The sequence below is a fragment of the Grampus griseus genome (genome assembly GCF_964374135.1).
Source record: "Grampus griseus genome assembly, chromosome: 16".
NCBI classification, from domain to species: domain Eukaryota; kingdom Metazoa; phylum Chordata; class Mammalia; order Artiodactyla; family Delphinidae; genus Grampus; species Grampus griseus.
Window position 1 is genome coordinate 24,409,147 of NC_139010.1, and position 18,606 is coordinate 24,427,752.

At 44.4% G+C, this 18,606-nt stretch overlaps 1 protein-coding gene across 1 annotated transcript in view; it reads left to right on the forward strand.

Annotated features, from left to right (window-relative positions):
- The first annotated feature begins 2,256 nt into the window (after positions 1-2,256).
- Positions 2,257-18,606, forward strand: part of MACROH2A2 (macroH2A.2 histone) — a 53,489-nt gene continuing 37,139 nt past the window's right edge. The window contains exon 1 of the mRNA XM_082672987.1: positions 2,257-2,404. The gene's annotated coding sequence lies outside the window, so the exon portion shown is untranslated. The remainder of the gene's footprint in view (positions 2,405-18,606) is intronic.

Here is an 18,606-nt window from a genome sequence, read left to right on the forward strand (position 1 = left end):
GAAGGAACCAACCAGTATGAAAGGTGAAAAATTCTGACTAGTAAATTTCTTAGACCCAGCCTTTCTCAGGAAGAGCATATAACAAAATGCTAGGATGAAACGAGTTACATAAAATCCACATAAAAATGACCATGAGTACCATTTTTATTGGGAAGTTACAGGGAGAATGTGAATCCAGTATATATTGATGAATTATTCAACTCTATCTCAGTCAGCCTGGCTGATTGGGTCACGGGGTAGGAGGATTTTTCAAGCACTCCCAGAAGGCTCCTGAGCCCTCTTGAATGTTGGCCTGGAGGTTATTTCTGATCTAGAATGGGCATCAGAAATCTATACAAGAAGGGAGACAGGCGCTTCCTCTAAGAAGGGGAAATCGAACCCATTATGAGATGCCCCAGGGGATCATTTAAAACCGTATAAATATATGTCTTAGGAAAAGAGGACTTCATCCTGACTAGATTGCTGACCTGGAAAGTGCCTGCAAAGACAAAGGACAGGACTTCCCTGGCGGTCCATTGGTTAAGAAGCAACGCTTCCAATGCAGGGGGCTCGGGTTTAATCCCTGGTTGGGGAACTAAGATCCCACATGCTGCCCAGTAAGGCCAAAAAAAAAGACAGGGCTTCCCTGGTGGCGCAGTGGTTGAGAGTCTGCCTGCCGATGCAGGGGACACGGGTTCGTGCCCTGGTCCGGGAAGATCCCACATGCAGCGGAGCTGCTAGGCCCGTGAGCCATGGCCGCTGGGCCTGCGCGTCCGGAGCCTGTGCTCCGCAACAGGAGAAGCCATAACAGTAAGAGGCCCACGTACCACCAAAAATAAATAAATAAATAAAAAGACAAAGAACAGTGAGGTCATACACAGAGAGGGTAAAAACAGTAGGAAGGCGAGTGAAGGAAGTCCCAATGAATGGAGACCTTTGGTCCTAGGAGACTTTGAGAAGCCGTATGAGATTTAAACAGAGAGGTTTATTTGTACCTTTATCCATAATCTTTTGGGAAGTCAACTGATTGCTCAGAAAACACTTTGACATGCACCCAGTCTAATGCGCCATCTACTAATTCCACCAACAGCCCTGATTAACTAGTATAAATCCAGAGGGGAGTGGACTTAGTCTATTGGAGGCTTTTAGTCACCCCAAGTTTCCCCATTGCCTAAACATTTATAAGTTTATAGGTGTAAGTACACATAATATTGCCAAATGGAAGAGGCTCTGAAATGCATCTATTTGGCCAATGCTGGAGAACTGTGTTTTCCTGTGGGTTTCTCTTTTGTGAAGACATCAAAAATTTGCCTCTCCTTTTGTTAGTCCTTTGACTTACTTGAGCAGGAGATCAGAGGAAGCATGGATGGCCCATAGCAAGTTAGCATTTCCCGCTGAAATAAACAAATTCCTTTGACTCACCCGCCCCCCAAGCCATGAAGCGCTGGCCAACATCTAGAGTTACAAAGGACAGCACTGGCTTCCAGTAGAACAGAGCAACTACTAACCCCATTTTCACACCTGATATTGTCCACCACACCCCTGTAAAAATATTTTTTTCCAGAAACTAATAGAAATCCTTAAAAGAATAGCTTCGTGCTAGTCTTAATACCCGCTGAGATTACAAACTAACACACTGTAAAGCAACTGAATTAAAAATTAGGTCCATGCACAGTCCTACCCATGAAAACAAACATCTGCTACTCCAAAGAATATACAACGCTGGATTGTCTTAATTTATAAAAAGCTAAGATGAAGGCATGGATATAAATTCTCAGTTGTCGTGGCTATGGCCACCCTATGCTATGCTATCGTCCCAGTGGTGGACACAATCGTTAATGTATTTATTATTATTTAGGGACACGAGACCATCGAAGGTGGCATTTTTTCCCTTTCACCTTCTAAGGCTCTCCCTAGAACTGCCGGATGAACGCCCACACCGCCTTCTTCCACCAAAGGTGGATCCTGCTAACAGGAGACTCTGGATCGTGACCATAGCGCCTCTGTCCCCAGCTCTGGGGAAAGCCTCATCGTAGCAAGTGGCCCTCAGCGCACCCAGCGGATCCGCCAGCGACGCGGAGGCCGCGCGGTTTCATCATTAATGCTCCTGAAGGACAATAGCTCATCAAGCCCCACCGAAAGCCCAGGACCCGTCGCGGAGCCTGGGCTGGCGGGGGATGAGGCTGAGCGACTCCTCCTAGAGGTGGTTATGTGGAGAAGGAGCAATCCCTTCTCCCTCCTCCTCCTCCCCCCGCTACTATCCGCGGCCCGGAGAACTGCCGCTTGCCGCCATTGACACGCACAGATAGAACCCAAAGAAAGGCAAAGAGTCCTGCCCGGCACCGGCGCCGCGCGGGCCGAACCTGCGCCCTGGGAGCGGCGCGCGGAGGGCACCGGGCGCCCGGAGCAGGCGGCACAGCACCAGGTGAGCCCGCCATGGCGGTGGCATTATTGTTCAGGGGGCTTCGGGGTCTGGAAACAAAACGCGCCTCGGGGGCAGTGCAGGGGCTGGAGAGAACCCCTGCCCCTCCTCACCGCCCAGCCCCTGCGGGCGCTCCCCAGAGAGCTGACCCTCCCCGCAAAAAAAAAAAAATAAATAAAGAAAAGAAAGAAAGACAAATTAATAAATCAAGCTGCCCAACTTGCCTCCTCAAGAAATAAAGGGGGGGTCGTTTGCTAAAGAAGCGGTAAAATTCCTGTGGCCGGCGAGGAGCCGGGGGCATCTTGGGCGTTGAGGGAGGGAGGAGGGATGCGGGGTCTAGCCGCGAGCCCCGGGCGAGGCTGTCCCGAGGGAGCGAAGGGCTCCTGGAGATGCGGCGTTGGGGGCGCAGAGGGGGAGAAGGGAGGCGCCCGGCCGCCGAGGGGGACTGGTCCGGGGCGGTGGTCTGCGCAGGGGCCGAGAGAGCCCGGGCAAGGCCGCTCTGGGGGCCTCAGAGGGTGCCCAGGTCGGGTGCCGGCTGCTCCGGGCTGACAATGGAAGGGGCGCGGAGGCGCCGGTAGGAGGGAAGGGACCGGGGTCCGGGGGTGGGCCGCGCCGCAGAAGGTCAGGCCGGGGACGCGGGCGGCAGAGGCGTGGGTCGGGGGCTGCTGCGCGGTGAGCGGGGCGCCGCGGGTGGCTGTGAGTCCCCGGCCGGCGCGGAGGAGGGTTCGGGGCCGGGCACTCCCCTCTGGTTCCCTTTCCGGGGCGCCCGGTGCCGACGCGCGCAGAGCTTTCCCGGGGAAATGGCGGCCCCTCCGCCGCTCGTTTGGGCAGTCCCGGGTTCCCGCTTTGCGCGGGAAAGAATAGTAATAATAATCGAAGGGGGAGGAATAAAAGTAAAGAGGCTGCGACGCAGGAAAAGGCTGCGCCGGCCGCCAGATGCGGGGCGAATCGCGTGCGGGGCGCAGCGGGCGGGGACCAGGCATGCTTCCCCGGGCGCCTAGCCCGCTCTCCGGGAGCACCCTAGTTCCAGCCTCGCCCGCCTCCTTAATCGCGCCCACGGGGGTCTTTCCCCGCCATTCCTCCTGGGGGCGCCCTCTGCTCCTGCCCCCTTTGTTCCACACAACAGTGGCACTGAGACCCCAAAGGGCCAAACGCGCTGCCTCCTCCAGTAGTTTCCAGACGCTGATTGTTCCTGGCCAAAAATGGGCCACAGCGGGCTTGATTTAGGCCCGGTCACTGCTGGGTTTATTGGCAACGGAGGGAGAAGGGATGAAAGGGGCGAAAAGAGATGAGCCGAGAAACCAAACCGCGGGTTCGTGTCTGGTTAAGGGAGTGCAGCGGGGACCACAGCCCCGAGGCCCTGATGGTAAAGTAAGGGCAGTTTGGGTTTTCCAACAGTGCCAATGAACTGAGGTGTATCGGTCCAGCCTCAGGGGGCCATTCCCCAATCGGGCCAGCAAGGCAAATGGTTTCCTCACTTCTCATTTGTTTGTGTCGAAATGCGATCATACCCTCACTGGGCTGCGCAGTTGCTATTGAAACGGTTCAGTAGGTGAGAGAAAAAGAAACATTATCAAGAGCGAACATGTGTCTTCCTTTATGTTTCTTATTTAGGAGCAGTTCTTTTGTGAAACACAAACCAAGCTACACGTAATTCTCAATTCTTATTTAGCTGAAAGTTATCTCTTACCCCTTTGGAAAACTCTTATTTTCAAATAAATGTTCAGAGCGCCAAGATTTGGAACTACGCTCGTGCATTTTTAGAATTGCTTTAGCCCAAGATTATCATATAAATAAATATAGGCCTGGATCTCTTGAATCACGTAATTCACACCTTTAAAACCCCTATTTCCTGTATCCAAATTTCCTTATACCCAGTTCTTCACTCCAGTTTCTCCTACCCGGTCACAGTTCCTCCTCACCTGGATCCATTTATTGCCATGCTTTAGACATTATTAATGGTTTCCTCTATTTCAAAACTCTATAAAAGAATTTACCTTCTTAGATCCAGAATGTTCCAAAGATTGTGACCCTTCTCCTTCACCATTCCATCTTCTGTCTAGTTCCCAGGGATTCTGAGGCGCCTTTGGTCTGCCGTTTCCCAGTGGGTGGGACACGCTGCTAGCTATTGTCTGAGATAACCAGGTCTGTTTTCACTACCCCCTGCCAGCAAGGCAGGAGAGAATCCTGTCTTAGGCAACTCTAAATGAAAGATATCTGTAACTTGTTCAGCGTGAGGAATGTGCAAAAGAATCAACCAACTTTCTTAGAATGTTTTTCATTCTCAAAGTTAGATGCTGTCTTGGTAAATGCTTCTGAAAAGTGTGTACTGCCCAGAGATGAAGGAAAAACATATGGTTAGAGATCATTCAACAGGTGTTTATGGAGCACCAATTTTTAAACCCCTCTGGATGGGGGAAGAAATGCAAATATGAGATCATGGGCCCTGCTCTCAGAGAGCTTACACCCCCAAACCTAGGAAATAAAATATATAGGAAGGTAAAAGAAGGGGGAAAGTGATTAAGATTGGCAAGCTAGTGGGAAAACGGGTTCTTTTATATACTGCTGACAGGTGTGTAAATTAATATAGCCAACTTGGAGGGCAGTTTGGCACTGTTAAAATTAATAATGTGCACATTCTGTGTGACCCAGCAATTCCATTTCTTGATATGTACCCTAGAGAAACAGGCAGGCGTGTACACAGATTATGTGATTCCCTTCCATGGCAGAGTTTTGGTGATTCTGACATTGTAAACAACCCTAATGGCCATCAATAGAGAATGGCTAAATAAACTCTGGTACATCTTCTGGAAAATTAGGAAGCAGTTAAAAAGAATGAAGTAAGTCTATATATTACTAAGACAGAAAGGTCACCGAGATGCATTATTAATGAAAAAAGCAAATTACCGAACAATATATATTGAATGGTACCATTTTTGTAAAAACAAAATAAAACTATGAATTTCTATAAGTAAAAATGGATAGGAGAGGTGTAGAACAAGACACCCGCTAAAAGAAACAAGAATTAGATGCATCGTGGAGGACTTTAATTATATTAATCATACCCATCCATAACCGTTGTTATAATATTTGAAATTTTACAACTTGGATTAATTTATATGTTGCTTGGATAACTAAACACAATTACTTTACAAGTGATTGATAATGTGTAATAAAAGCCATAATTAAAATGCTATGACAGTTTTTAAAGGAAGAAGAGAATTCTAAGCTGGATGGGAAGGCTTGGGCGAGGCTTCACAGGGAATGTAGCAGGATTTGGAGGGGAAGGGGAAGAGGAGACAAGGCAGGCAGAAGGAAGCCTGATGCAGACACCGGGCTCTAGCTAGCACCTCCTCTTTGCTCAGCACGGTGATGTGCGTTCCCTCGAGTCCTGGCCTGCCCTGCCCAGGTTCAGGCTGGGGAGTGAACTAAATGAACGGGTCACAATTGCTTTCATCACTATGATTCTATGAATATCCTAAGTTAGGTTTAGAAGGAAAAAATGAGGACATGAGTTCTAACAATGGTATCGGATGGTGGCATTTTAAAAAAGAATGTAGTGGAAACATGAGGACGGGGGATTGGTTTTCCCCTAGATGCACAATGGTATGCATATTGGGAATTAGGTTGGGGGAAAAAGTGTTTGAGAAGATAATTCATTCCCCCCCGCCCCAAATACTACAGAAGGAACTCCAAAGTACTTTCAAAACAAATATTTAAGGTTGGTTTCACTTATTCATTTACTCATTTAAGGAATATTTTTTGAATGTCAAATGTGTACATAATACTATGCTAGGTGCCAGTGGGGATGAAACATACAACAAAGTATAAGAGAAAACAGCCCCAGACCCGGGTTCCAGAAGTGGGGGTGAGGGGACTGGGTCTGGTCTCACCCAGTCCCCATGTAGCCATGGACAAGTCGTTCAATGATCACAACCCCTCACTTTTATTGTGGCTAAAATTGGGCAGGAGTGGTCTAAATGGCTGATCACTCAGGTCCTTTTCAGTCTTAGATTTTGTGAAATCCTGTGGGTCTAACATTGCGATAATTGTGGGTTCCCAGGCAGACGGAAGGTGGGGAATATGGGATTAGAACAAGAGGGGCCCAAAGTGCCCAGCCTTGGGAAAAACAAAAGTATTTGCTGTAGAGTATGTGGCTCTTAGCATTTTCCCAGGACTATTTCTTTTCCACCCCTTTACATTGCCTCCTAAGACCAATGAGAGAAGCAGAAAGACAACACTGAGTTTTAAGCCTCATGTTATACACAAATCCAGCACTATAGTATTATAAAAGTCACTTTTGAATTAAAATGTTAGCCTGCATTCTGTGAAAACAGTCTCTAAAACTTTCTTTTGTGGAAATAAGTCATAGTAGCTAATGTTTACTAAATGCCTTATTGCTTGCCAGGTACTGTTCCAAGCCCTTCAAAGGTATCAACGCTTATCATTCTTACGACAGCCCTATAGGTAGGCATGGTTGTTATACCCATCTTACAGAAGCGAAGAGACAGGTTAAAATGTGCCCAAGGTCACCTGGTGGGTGGTAGATTTAGGACTCCCGCCCAGGCAGCCTCACTCCACGGCCCCACATCCTCATGTGCATGTGGTGGCACAGGAGGTGCTGGCGTTCCAGTGGTCCTCAGATTATGTTCATTTTAACATTAGTGTGTGCAGATTTTCTTTTTAAACTCCTGTTTGCATCACTATTTTACCAATGTCAATAAAAGAAAGAGCATCGGATTGAGCCACATCACACTGTACTTTAAACTGTCTTGTCACAAAGTATTAAATAAGATAAATTTGGTGGTTTCTCTGAAGCCTTTATTGTTCATTTATCCATCTCACCATCCATCATACTTTGCCCAATTTATTTTGACTGGCATTGCCAATTTGGACTTGGAATGGAATAAGTCATTCAAGTCAAAATTCCCATGCTTTGACAGAACATGTGTGGAAACAGGCGTACGACCACCAGCCTCGTACAGGGACGTTTATTTCAGCTGATTCTGTGATGCCACAAGAATAAGCTACAGTGACCGTACTGTTTAGGTCAGAATTGCAATACACGGTCTGACCAAAGGTTTGGAGATCGTTTCTGGATATGAGAGGTAGTCCTGATGATATAGTTTCGATGCCTAAATGTGGGTTATTTCCATGACAACAGGACAAAAATATAATAAAATGAAGCCAAACTTTTCCAGGAAATCCCAGGCCCTGCGTTCACTGGCCTGGCAGCAGTAATGGTTCATACACAGAACTGCGTAACTTGTATTTTTGCTGCCTTCACTGCTCAATAAAACCATTACAGTAAATAGTGGTGGTAGACTATGAAAAGGTAAATTCCAATAGCTCATACCATACACAACATAAACTTTTAGATCAGACAATAATTCACTGGGTTCCCCACCAGAGTGCTAAACTTCCAAATTGACCAGTTTTCCAGAATTTCAATGAGGTGGTCATCATTGCCCCCTTGCTTCTAAACTGGATTTTCACCTCTGCTGTTCTTTAGTAAACAATGTCGATCATTGTCTTGGGGTGGAGAAGAGGTAGGCCATAAACAAAGTAAAGCAGCTTTTCAGGCCCACTTTTTCTTTTCTGTTGTTATCATGGGTGATGAAATAGTGACTTTGAAGGAAAGATCACCGGCATGTGATTTAATTCTACCTGATTGTTCCATCTCTATGAACGAAGTAACAGATGGAGGGTCGGGGCTCAGAAGGAGTGACATTTTGAGCATCATCCTAGAGTAGCAGCAACTTTCAGGTCAGAAGGGACCTCAGAGGTCAGCTGGTGCTATGGTTCTCCAGTGGAGCGCCACAGGGCCCAGAGGCCCAAAGCAGGAAAGGGTGGGGACCAAGCCATCAAGCTTCCCAGGCCTTCCCCACTCCAACCAGCATAACTCCCCCTCCTTCTGTGTGTTATACATATTAGAGCTTCTGAAAGGCTTTGTTTGAGCAAAAGGAAGGTTCTGAAAAGTCAGCTGATTTGCCTAAGGGCCGCAGCTGGTCGATGCAGAACTGTGTCCCCCACTCCTCCGTCCACTGTACCTTCCATTCTCCCACCATGATGCACCCTACAGCGGCTGGCCGTCGCCCTTACCTGGTGCAGGTGATACAACATGCACCTTCACAGCTCTGACCAGGGAGCAACACTGCCTGTCACCGGCACAGAACACTGCAACTGAAGCAACGGCCCCCCAGCCACTGGTCCCCGCAGTGCAGCCACTGCCTTAGCACTGACAGTAAGGAAAACAGGGTGGGGAGAGGCAGGCAGGGGGAGGGATGGAGGAAGAGCGGTTCCGGGGCAGCTGCCTCTGCTCAGCACACAGTCTGCTCTAGCTTTGAGAGCCCACAACTGGCCCAGCAGTCATGGATGTCTCTGGGAGCCCCTGGTGGGTCAGGCAGCACCAGGGGCTGCAGCCCACCCACCGACTGGTACTGGTCCACTCACCCACTGCCAAAGGGAGCTGCCACATCCCCTCGCTCTCCCTGAGCAGCTCATCTTGGTTCAAAGCTAGTCCCCTGCTCAGGGCAGCAAGATAGATCACTGTAAAACAATACACCTCACTATTAAGTTGAAACTATTAGATGTTAAGGAGACAGGATAGCTTGTCCACTGTTCCGATTTGTTAATTCTCAAAAGAGCAAAAAGACGAAAGCCGGCTGGACCCAGTGAACAGTTTTGTTTTTATTATGTTTTCTGTGAATAAATAGATTCAGGAAGGCAAACCGGTTCATTTTCTTCTGGGGTGCGTTGCTAACTCAGAATCAAAGAGAGCTCAAAGTATTTTTATTCATTCATTTATATTCATTTCTCATCCAACTAGTACCATAGGTGGCCAAATATATTTATATTAGAAAATAACATAAGGCTAATAACAAAGGAGCAAAAACAAAGCAAAACAAAACTTAGCTCTGGTTCAACAAAGACAAAACGTCTTAAAAAGTCAGCATGTACTGCAGTAGCAGCAGATATCCTAAATCTACTCCACGTCTGCTGCATCCCGCGCTCTGCTCCCCACGCTTTCTAGAGTGCCCCAGATGGCCACATATCCTCTGACTCTGAATTATAAAGAATGTGCCGGCAGTTGAGTTTCCCGCCAGATTATTCCAGGACAGGACTTGAAATGCTTTTTTAAAAGGGAATGATTTGTAATCCAATAGTATAATTTAAATAAATTGAGTTAACGCTTGGTTCTAATGTTCATGGTTGGTTAACTTGATTAATTTGATCCGAGTGTCATTTCAATGAAATTGCATTTGATACAGCTCTTACGTTATAAATTGTTATTGTGCTTTAACATATACGACAATAAGATTATTGACTCTTCTCATTCACTTAAAGGTGGCCATGGAAGAAAATGATTTGGAAAATATTACTTGTGCAATAATGATTTGCCCTTGGAGTTCATAAATAGAAGTGTAATAGAGCAAGTGATTTAGCTGGGACTACTGAAAATGGTTTTCACAGCTACAGAATAATACTAATAAACTTCTATTATTTTAATACAGTATTAAGGGTAACACACCAAAATATGTTAGAATTTTATCAGGTATGAGGCTAAGAGACTTTTTTCATACCCTTTAAAAATATATTTCTAAAAAATATATATATATATATATTTCTACATATAGTTAATATAATTATATTGAATTCCCTTATGTCCTACCTAGTTTTATTTCATCTCATTTTATTCTCCCAAAGGATAGTTTTGAACTGACAAAGTAAAGATGCTTCATTGCAGAACTACTTTGTTTTTTCATAAATATTTACAATATAAAATATTCTGAAGCATAATACTACAGATTAGGGAAGTATCATGGGAACTAAAAATGAATAAATTGAATAAATTTCAGCAATTTTAAAACGAATCCATTAGGGGGTGACACTATGAATTTCATGTTTATGAACCTTACAGAAAACGTTTAAAGTTTTTTTAATTCATTTCCATCATTAAAAAGCTATAAGACCTCTCAGTTTTAGATTTAAAATAATGTATATATGAAAGCATTTTGATTTACATACTTCTGAAGGGAATGATCTCAAAAGAGTATATGTATACATATAGCTGATTCTCTTTGTTGTACAGCAGGAACTAACACAACTATGTAAAGCAATTATACTCCAATTAAAAAATAAATAAAATAAGCTGTTTTGAAATTCTAGATCCTTTGTCACGGTGGTTCATCAGCCCAACCAAACTTCACCTGTGATACACTGGCCTATAATTAAATCTCAAGTGTTGACTGCTCTCTCTTTTTAAAAAACACTTTGCAAAAGCTTGGCAGCAGAAAAACTGGTCATTTAAATCAGGATTGCTGGCGGCTGCTAATGGACCATCTTGCCAGTTGGCTACTCTGCCTTGTTCCTCTTCAGTTTGCATATAATAAAAACTTCAAGAAGTTGTTTCAGGCATAAAAAATAGTTTACTCTTTATCAGCTGTTTATGCTTGAGTAAGAACTTATTTAAATTAAAGGAAGATAGTGGTCTAAAGAAACCAGATTATTTTGTCTTTTCATGAAGGCAATCAGTGTATTAAGTTTGCTGTTTCTCACCAAGAGCACTTCATTGAATAAGGGCAAATGCTTAGGATGTTGCCTTTCTTTCTTCTCCCATCTGGGATTACAGTGTAGTTTTAAATATTGTTTATAGGAATCCCATATGCTAAAATTATGCAAATACAGACACACTGAGGGTCTGATTTTATTAGTGAGTCTTATACGGTCTCTTGATATGAAATTTTATATTTCTCAATTATCTCAGGACCAGTTAGTTTCCAGTGACTCACCTGGTGATGAAAGTAATCTAAATTTTTCAGTATGACATTCTTACTCAATTACAAAACACCTGAACTTTTCCTTTTACTAGTGTACTTTACTAGGCTAATTCCCAAATGATGTTTTTTAAGATGTTAAATTAAAGTCACACTTTTGGTTTCCAGTTCTAAATGACGGACTCTGAGCACATGAGCTTTCCTTCTCTAGAGCCCACAGAAATAATGGTAAAAACTTAAAAAGAAAATAAACACTTCACAACAAAGGGGCAGGGGCTGGTGACAGTCATCAGCAAATGGGAGATTTTAGCAAATTTCAGCAAATTTCTTTCTATGACTGAAAGTACATAGGAACATGTGGATGGCATCACAGGAAGAGCCACAGCTAAGAATAAAAGCAGGAGGGAGCTGCCCTGAAGGTGGGCAGGATGAAAAATGGAGAGTCATTGAAGGTCTGTCTCCACAACAGCCAGGTGAATTGGCCTCTCTCCCTCCCCTACTCCTAGTAGAGCTTCTGCAAATCTAGCATTTATCCTCCAAACTAATCATCTGAGGTTTCTTCTCTAAAGAAATTGAACAACTACAGGGCAGGTCTAGAATTTGGAGGATGGGTATGGCTCTACCAAGTAAAATTCCCTCATTCTGGCATTTGAGGGCTCTCAGTTCCTAACCAGGGACCCTAAGGTGATGCCTGCTAATTGGCATGCCCTGCACATGTACCCAGAGGTCCGAAACAGGAACCATGCCTACCAAACAGTATCTGAGGAAAGATTTTCTATCCCATCTGCCTGTAATAAGCAACCTTGTCTTTCATTCTTAAATATGAACGCATGACCAAAGATCACCAGACATGTAAGAAAAGCCAACATGAAAAAGATGAAAATAAATAAATAGGACAACTGACTGGATAAAATAATTTAGAGAAAGAAGATGATGTAAACACATCCCAACTAGTTTCAGAGAGATTGGAAGACATGGTGCATTCATAAAAGAACAGGATGGTATGAAAAAAAAACATCAGAGAACAAGAACGTTCGGAAATTAACAATATGATTACCAAAATAAAAATTAAAAAGACTGAGAAATGGAAGGAAAAGATTAAGGGACTTGTAACTTCCCTGGCGGTCCAGTGGTTGAAACTTCGCCTTCCAGTGCAGGGGGTGCGAGTTCGATCCCTGGTCAGGGAGATAAGATCCCACATGCCTTGCGCCAAAAAATCAAAACATTAAAAAAACAAACAAACCCAGAAGCAATATTGTAACAGATGCAATAAAGACTTTAAAAATGGTCCATATCAAAAAAATCCTTAAAAAAAAGGGTTAAGAGACTGGGGGGAGCAATCTAGGAGGTCCAAGACCTGGTTTACAGGCATCCCACTAAGAGACAAGTAAAGGGAGAAGTGGGAGAAATAAAGAGATGGGAAGAAATAATCAAATACATGACAGGAAAAAAATTCCAGGAGTTATGAATAGTCTTCAAATTGAACAGGCTTATCATCAAGTGCTGACACCTAGATACATCCTTGTGAAATTTTAGAACATACAGAGAAAATTTTAAAGCTTGGGGGATGGGGGCTACCAAACTTCTCTGTAACACCGGATGCCAAAAATGATGGATCAATGGCTTCAAAACGTTGCAGCAAAATGATTTTGATGCTAGCAATTTTGATGCTAGAAACTCTACCAAATAATAATCCAAAGATCATTCAATAAAGACAATTCCATTTGTGTAAGAAAACAAAATTTACTTCTCAGTACTGTCTCTGAAGAGATACCTGAGGCAGATAAAAGGAAAACAAGGGAGAAAGCCCAGAACGAAGAAGCCAAGGCATCAGGGATGAGCTGGGAAAGATGACCACTGGGTAAAAGAACCATTCCAAACTGGAGCCCAGCTCAGAGGGCTTCAAGAACAAAGTCTCTGGGAAAAAAGTGCCCCCTGCAAAGAGCAGTGTGACTGAGAAGCTGGGTGACTTTTAGAATATGGTAAAGGCACGTTTCTCTTTCGTCAACAAGAACAGAGAAGAAGTACAGTCAACCCTCATTATTCACAGATTCCATATTTGCAAACTTGCCTACTCACTGAAATTTATTTGTAACCCAAAATCAATACTCACGGCGCTTTTGTGGTCTTTCAAAGACAGGCACAGAGCAGAAAAAACCGACTCATCCACTGCACACCTTACCCGCTGAGGTCAAACAAGGCCACACTCTACCTTCCTGTTTCATCTCCCACCCTGCATACGAGGGTCTTTTTCATGGTCTATTTAGTGCCACGTTTTTCACATTTTTGTGCTTTCTGTTAGTGATTTCACTGTATAAAATGGCCTCCAAGTGTAGTCTTGAACTGCTGTCTAGTGTTCCTAATCGCAAGGAGGCTGAGCTGTGCCTTATGTAGAAAATATGTGTGTTAGATAAGCTGTATTCAAGCAAGAGTTATTGTGCTGCTGGCCGCGAGTTCAATGTTAATGAATCAACAATTCATATTAAATAAGGTGTCGCTAAAAGAAACATACGTCAAACAAGGTTTTGTACTGATCCATTGATGAAAAAGTTGTGATCAGAGGCTGACAGCAACCTAACCCTGTTTCCCCAGGAACAATTGTTCACTACTCACTAATTTAGTGTCCTGCCTACTTTATAGAACAGAACTACTGCACATAACAAGGATCGATTGTAGTTACATGCATACCTCATTTTACTGCACTTCACAGGTACTGCTTTTTTTTACAAATTGAAGGTTTGTGGCACCCCTGCCTTGAGCAAATCTACCGGTGCCATTTTCCCAACAGCATTTGCTCACTTCATGTCTCTGTGTCACATTTTGGTAATTCTCACAATATTTCAGACTTTTTCATTATTATATTTGTTATAGTGATCTGTGATCAGTTGGTCTTTGATGTTACTATTTTAGTTGTTTTGGCATTTTTTTTTAGCAATAAAGCATTTTTTAATTAAGGTATGTACATTGTTTTTATAGACACACTGCTATTGCATGCTTAATAGACCACAGTATAGTGAAAACGTAACTTTCATATGTGCGGGAAACCAAAAAACTGATGTGGCTCCCTTTATTGGGGTGTCCTAGAGCTGCACCCACAGTATCTCCGAGGTACGCCCGTAGTAACTTGGGCGCGTGGGGGAGGCTTTACGAGAAGACATGATCCAAATGTGAAGCCAAGTAAAATGTGGAATGACGTTGAACAACATGTTTTCAGAACCAAGAGACTCCACTTCTTGATACTAAGACACAAGGGTCCTAGTGTTGGACCACAGAAATGTGAAGCTAACATCCACTTGATTCTGAAGGGAACAAGAGTTACAGAGTCTTCATCATATAAATGCTGTTCATTGGCATTTAACTTTCAAAATTATACCTAGGGACAAAACGCAGGAGATTTCGTTATGTGATTACAGAGCAAAATAGAAATGTGATAAATCGGGATAGTGGAAAGTACAGAAGACAGAGGTGGAAGTACGGAGGTAAAGACGGGAGGAGAGGACCAGGGAAAGATTGGGGCCGATACATCCTCATTTTACATGACAGTGGCTTAGGACACAGTCCCTAAAGTTGGTGGAATTGGAAATGGAGATTGAAGTGTATTATTTAAAGTTTTCGGGAATTCCCTGGCGGTCCAGTGGTTAGGACTCCGTGCTTTCACTGCCGGGGCCCGGGTTCAATCCCTGGTCAGGGAACTAAGATCCTGCAAGCCATGCGGCACGGCCAAAAATGTATAGATAGATAAATAAATGAATAAAAATACAGTTTTCAAGGCAATCAATGAAGGAAATAAAATAAAGTTCCTTACCCTTTTTGCTTTGTTTTACTGTGTGCAAGTATTAGATTTAAAGATAAATTCAGAATTTTAAATAACTTCTTTAACTTTCTTGTTTTCCTCGCTTTAGGGTGGCCCTGAGCAAGTCATAATTATGTTTCCGCTTGTACAGATTCACAGAGAACTTAGGGTCTCAGCCATTTTTTCACAGAGCCCTTAAGCCAGAAGAAATGCTTTCCATTCCATTTATTAATTGGTTTGGTCTCAACAACCTAATAAGTATTTCTGTCCTGACAATTTAGTAGCTCTTTGAAAAAATAATAACACATGAATTAGAAAAACAAAGAACATTTGCATCCTGTTCTTAAATAACCATGAATTACAAAGAGGGTGTGTACACCTGTTGGACATTACACGACTTCTCACACCTTGGAATTAGATTGGACACGGCCACTCTCATTTTCTGTTCCACAGTGATTTTCACCCAGCACTTGCTTTTAATCACAACAGCCAAAATTTCAGCTTTGCAAAAGATATGGCATCACCAAAAAGAAAATAGCACACACACACACACACACAAAAGATAGTACAATCTACCCTGAACCTCTGGTGGAACCACAATGAACTAGTAGTTGTGGAGGCCAACAGAGGTTGACTATCACTGTATTTCACTTGCAAGCTTAAACATTAGCTGTTGTGGGACTTCCCTGGTGGCGCAGTGGTTAAGAATCCGCCTACCAGTGCAGGGGACACGGATCCCACATGCCGCGGAGCAACTAAGCCCATGCACCACAACTACTGAGCCTGCGCTCTAGAGCCCGTGGGCCACAACTACTGAAGCCCGCGTGCCACAACTACTGAGCCTGCATGCCTAGAGCCCGTGCTCTACAACAAGAGAAGCCACCGCAACAAGAAGCCCGCACAAGGCAACCAAGAGTAGCCCCCGCTCGCCGCAACTAGCGAAAGCCCGCGCACAGCAACCAAGACCCAACGCAGCCAAAAATAAATTAATTAATTAATTAATTTAAAAAACAAACAAAAAAACCATTAGCTATTGTGTCCCGGGGTCCCCTGGCACACAGTCTGGAACCCATGGCTCTAGCATCTGTTTAAAACTTTACTATAAGCTGTCATGCAAGTTCATTGGAAAACATTTGAGGACAGAGGCCATGTATATTCCACAACATCTAATGTCATTTCTTGTTCAATAATAAATGCTCCATAAATACTGTCTTTCATGGAATCTCTGATGTCACAGATTGCAAGATGCATACTGATTTCTAGAGACAGTCAAATGTTTTTTTAAAAAGGCACATCATAAAATCAATGAAATAACAATAGTTATTTAAATAGGCTAGTGTGAGTTTATCGTCCATGTCTGAGTTAGTGCCGCAATTTAATATTTACCCTTGTGATACCTGTAAAATCTAACTCATTGGTGTTCTTACGGGCTTAAAACCCCAACATAAACACAAATCCTGAAACAACAGAGTCCCATACTTCCCCAGCACACACAAAACCAGCGGTGTTCTACCAACTGCCGTGCTCCTGGAGGTGAAAGGAGTAAGCAGGCAACACTGCATTCTCCTTGCTGCTTCCCTGAGTTTTATTCTCCTGCCCCACCCCCCAACTTAACATGCTTAAAACTCTTCTGTTCACTTTGAGAGTAATTATGAGACTTTATACTGTGGTCATACCTTGGTCTTTCAGATGTGGAAGGACAGGTATGATGCGGATCTAGGTGGTATCTGGTCTGCTTCCCAGTTCCTCTCACATCCTCCACGTAGTGTGTATAACCACTGGAAGAGCTGCATCCAGCCATATTCTTTCTTCGAACCTATAAACAAACATCATGTACTATAGTCCTTAAGCTCTGCCTAATTAGAACAAAACTTGTTTTCGAGCAGAAGGTAAATAAATGTAAACATTTAAGTATTAGTCTGATGGAAACAGATTTCACATCGCAATAGTCCTCTTTCGAGGAGTGGCCCTCCACTGAGATTCAGATTCACAGGAAGTAGATAAAAACGCATTCAAGTTTTTAAACTCCTGACTTCCCAAGACTGCATAGAGTCAGGGGAGGCCTAGAAAAGAAGGAAGTTAGAGGTTATCACTTCTCACCACTGCAGGCAGAGTCCGGCGCAGGCTGGGGGGCTGGGGGATTTAGAAAGTAGGGTCTTCTCTCTAGTGGGCCAAGGAGGCTCAACACTTCCTTCCATCTGTGGGTTCCGGCAGGTATGACCTGTCAGCTCCTCTCTACTTCCCCTAAGGATTCCTGGAGGTAGTCTGATTCTTACAATGTGCAGGGGCCTCCCAGCCCTCGGGGCCAGGAATTAGGCACCTGGCTGCTTAAACTCAGAGTGATGGCTGAAAATGTTACCAGAGGGGGACCCCTTCCAGGGCCCTAAAAGCGGGTTCGTGTCTAACCCTCAGAAATGAATTGTCCGAGGAGACACACCTACTGACAGAACAAAAGGCGTTATTGGAAAGGGGCGCCTGGGCAGAGAGCAGCAGGGTAAGGGAACCCAGGAGAAATGCTCTGCCACGTGGCTCGCCGTCTCAGGGTTTATGATGGTGGTGGAGTTCGTTTTCTGGGTTGTCTCTGGCCAATCATCTTGTTTTTTTTGTTTGTTTTGTTTTGTTTTTTTCTTTGCGTTATGCGGGCCTCTCACAGTTGTGGCCTCTCCCATTGCGGAGCACAGGCGCCGGACGCACAGGCTTAGCGGCCCAGCCGCTCCACATGTGGGATCCTCCCGGACTGGGGCACGAACCCATGTCCCCTGCATCGGCAGGCGGACTCTCAACCACTGCGCCACCAGGGAAGCCCCCAATCATCTTGTTTGTGCCCATACTTGATCTGACTCAGGGTCCTCCCTGGCGGCACTTGCATCTCCCAGCAAAGATGGATTTCAGCGTGAGGGTTCCTGGGAGGCTGGCAGGACATATCGTGCTCCTTCTCAGGACCTTCTGTTATGAGACAACTTATGCAAGCGGTTATTACCGTGCCTGGCCAGGGTGAGTGGTTTTGGTTACTGGTTCCCTATCGAAAAGATGGGTCCCCAGACACAAAGAGCTCTCTAGTCCTATTGAAGCACATGCAACGGTCAATCTCACACTTAGATTCAAATGGCGCTGCATCCCCAGCTCTAAGGCCCTAACCTAGAGGAAAGTCTGGAAGCCAAAGAAGGAAAGTCTCGTTACAAAGTGCTGTGTTTGGGGTGATCCCTACATTTTATAATAGTCAGCTCGTATGTTTCTATTTGATCTAACCCTGACTTTCCTTTCCTTTCCTATCTTACCTTCATGAATGTGTTAGGCATCAATGCCCCACAGTCCCGTTTTTCTTCTACTGCCAGTCCTTAGTTCCAAGTTTTAGGGCAATTCGTGACTCCACTTGACTGATACTGGGAAAGTCCCTGGGTGGCTTTATCCTGCACACCTAGTCATTCCCTGTCTGTTTTCATTTGAGAAAAATGTACTGGGGGGTGGGGGGGATGAAGGGGTCCTGCTTTGTGGTGTTTGTGCTCCGTGCATTTTTCTCTCTGTAGGAGAGATTATGACCATCCAGCACATCGTACGGTATCCACAGAGCATGTCCATCCTGTGATGGGCTTTTCAGGTGGTTTCCTCGGCAACCAGACCTACTAATCCTCCCC